The sequence below is a fragment of the Nicotiana sylvestris genome, chromosome 1, assembly GCF_000393655.2.
Source record: "Nicotiana sylvestris chromosome 1, ASM39365v2, whole genome shotgun sequence".
In the NCBI taxonomy this organism is placed as follows: domain Eukaryota; kingdom Viridiplantae; phylum Streptophyta; class Magnoliopsida; order Solanales; family Solanaceae; genus Nicotiana; species Nicotiana sylvestris.
This window is the reverse complement of record NC_091057.1, coordinates 40041566-40045137: the sequence shown is the minus strand read 5'-3', so window position 1 is coordinate 40045137 and position 3572 is coordinate 40041566.

Sequence of the window (3572 nt, the reverse complement as noted above, 5' to 3'; positions counted from 1 at the left end):
CAAAGGCATTGCGGAATAGAGTTTGGACCGGATAGAGGTAAGTAATGATTGTAAATGTTGTTGTGAGGGTATGAAACCCCAGATTTCACATCGTGATGCTACTTTGAGGTGATGCACATGCTAGATGACGAGCGTGGGGTCGTGCATCATTGGGGATTGTGACTTAGTCTGTCCCGTATGACTGTTAAACTGTGTATTTGATTGAAAACTATTTGCTATCATTGTGTTTTGGAAAGTATTATCATGTTTTGGGTTGAATGATATATTTGGGCCCCGTGCCAACTGTTTTGGACCCTTAGGGGATTTTTACTACTATTCTTCACTACTTTGACTTCATATTTATACTCAGTCATGTTGTATTTTACTGTTTTCATAACTCAGCTATATTTACTATGTGTTTGACATTTTAAATGATATTTTGGGCTGAGCATCATGTTTTACTGTTGCCCAAGTGGCTTGAAAAATTTCTGACTGAGTTAGGACGAGGGCCTGTGTTGTGAGGATATTATGGGATCGAGATGCACACCGCAGCAGTGTATATTGATTCATGATTATGAGGCCGAGGGCCAGTTTGATTATGGCACGAGATGGCTTGATATAGCGCTTGGGCTGTAGGAGCCCCTCCGGAGTCTGCACACCCCCCAGTGAGCGCGGGTACCTAGTGTGAGATGTGATATTACCCGAGGGGTTGTTGTTGTTTCATGTTATTGCTCGAGGGGCTGATACGAGTGATTGTGAGGTAGCCCAAGGGGCTGGTTCTGTTGGTATTTTACCTGAGGGGCTGATTTATATTTCTATCTTTTTCTCCCTTTTTTCATCACTCGCTTGAATTACTAAAAGATGTTTTAAAGAGTTTTTTACTGAACTAAGGTGTTTTATGAGCTTTTACTGAACTACTGCATTGTTCTAGATTTATACTATTTTGTTGTAGCATTATGTTGTGTTTTACATGTTTTCTTATCACTCAGCTGCCTTTACTTTTATTACTTACTAAGTTGGCGTACTCACATTACTCCCTGCACCATGTGTGCAGATCCAGGAGTCTCGGGTCACGCTAGCGAGTGCTGATTTACTTTCCAGCAGGCTTGTTCAGAGTTGACTAGGTAGTTGCTCGGCGTTCACATCCCAATGCTTCTCCTTCCTATCTTTATTTCACCTTGTACTAGCTTTGTATTAGACTATGTTGTCTTTTCATACTCTTAGATGTATTTTAGATGCTCATGATTGGTGACAACCCGATGTCGGGCTGTGTTTCTTTCCGTATTATTCTATTCTACTCTATATTTTAAGATTTATAGCTTATTAATGACTTTAAATGACTTATTATAACTGTTTAGATGGTTTGGGGGTTTGTGTCGGCTGGCCTAGTTTCACGATAGGCGCCATCACGACCGGGTCCATTTTAGGGTCGTGACATCCGCCACTTTTCATTTTTCTTTTTCACCATGACTACATTGGAAACCCATTGGGGTATTTCGACTCTTGGAAGAAGCCATTAGCGAGTAGTTTATCCACCTCATCACTAATGGCTTCGTTGATTGCGGCATTGAATTTTCTTCTTACTTGTCATACTAGAGGGTAGAGTAGGTCAACGTTTAACTTGTGTGTGGTAATGTCTTTCGAGATACCTTGCATATTTGTGTGGGAGAAAGCAAATAGAACAGTGTTGTCAATTAAAACTTATGGAATTAACTTGGTTCTGAGAGATTGTGGCCTATGTAAGCCTTTTTGCTGTTATCGCTGTTGTCTAGTTGGACGGGGTTGAGATCTTTTATCGTTGACCCTGCGGTTTCGACAACATTGGGGTCCTTGATGATGTCTTTTTGTTCTTTGAGTTTGAGCCCCGACTTTGGTAATTGCTATACTTCCGAATCTATTCCCTTTAGGTGTTGAGTGTATGTACAATCTTGGGCGATGTGGTAGCATTCTTGGGCGATGCGGTAGCATTCTTGGGCTATGCGTTATTCGCCTCGGATGCTGAATATCCCCCACAGTGTAGGGAACTTGATTATTTGGTACAGGCTGGACGGGATGGCCCTCATGGCGTGTATCCATGGTCGCCTATGATGGCGTTGTAAGCTGTGTCCTGGTTCATGACATGGAATGTTGTCTCTAGGGTGACACCCCTAGCCAGAATGGGCAGCATTATCTCTCCTGAGGTTCGCTCAACTACTTTATTAAAACTTGTTAGTGTTATGCATCTTAGTACTATCTTGTCTTCGAGTCTCATTTGTGCGAGAGCTAGAGGGTGGATAATACACGCGCCACTTCCGTCGTCTACCATTATTCTTTTTACATCAGTATCTGAAATACGTAAAGTAATGACATGAGCATCGAAGTGAGGAAAAATCAAACCGTGGGTCTCTAACTTATCGAAGATGATACTGCCTTCGAGGTCATCATACCATTCGTGGGTGATTAACTGCTTCAGTTTATGTGTAGTGGTGAACATCACGTGGTTGATTGCTTCTTCATCACCTCTGCCGATGATCATTTGAATGGTGCGGGTGGGGGAGGGTGACTCTGGAGGACCTTGGTGTTGTTCTCGTCTGCGACCGAAGTTGGTTGTCCCTCGGTCGCTCATTGGCTCCTTTAGGTGTCCTTGGTGAAGAATGTTCACCACTTCTTGCTATAGGGCTATGCGGTCTTCGATCTTGTGGCCTCGTTCCTGATGAAACTCATAGAGGACGTTCGATTATTTGGTACTTGGGTCGGATTTCATCTTTTGTGGCCACTTTACCTTCGGGCCGAGTTTCTCTAGTGCGTAAACTATTTCTAAGGGGGAAACACAAAAATTGTGAGCAGATAGGAGTGGAGGCATACCTCTTTCATTCTGTTAAGTCCATGTATGTGGCCTGGATGGCCCTTTGGCATGGTGAGCAGAGGGTGGGATGGTCATTCTGACATAAGGTTTGTGCCTGTCCCAGTTGGGGTGTGGGCCTGAATGGTCTCTTTGGCCATCATTGCGGTGGTCTTTCCTCGACTTTGTTTGGACTGAAGTTAACCTCTAGGTTGGACCGTTGAGGTCATCCTCGTCTGCTCTCACCTCTCCGCAATAAGCATTGTGAATTTCTTCCCAAGTGGTGGGAGGGTATTTCATAAGTCTGCTCAACAACTTTCTGGTCGCTCTCGACCCATTCCTGTTCAACCCATTTTGGAAAGCTGCCACTGTCATCCCTTCTTATACGTTTGGTAAGCTCATTCTTACTCTGTTAAATCTAGCGAGGAAGACCCTGAGTCCCTCGCCGGGCAATTGTCTGACTGTCACGCCCCCAAAACCGAAGGGCGCGACCGATGCTCAACCGAGTAAACCCGACTGAGCAAGCCTGATAGGTTTCATTCTACCCAAACTAATTCATGAATAAAGAGGAGATGAGCTCCATTAATCAAATTCTGAAAATATATCATTAACAACTTCCAATTCATTTTCATTAGCAACTTCGTTCATAGTTTTTTTAAAATATTACAAGTCTTATAGATATGAGGAAAAAAACAAACATCTTTGCCAAATATCAATATTTCTAATTCAATTCCAATACCCAATACCACTCATAACTTGTCTACAAAGCCTC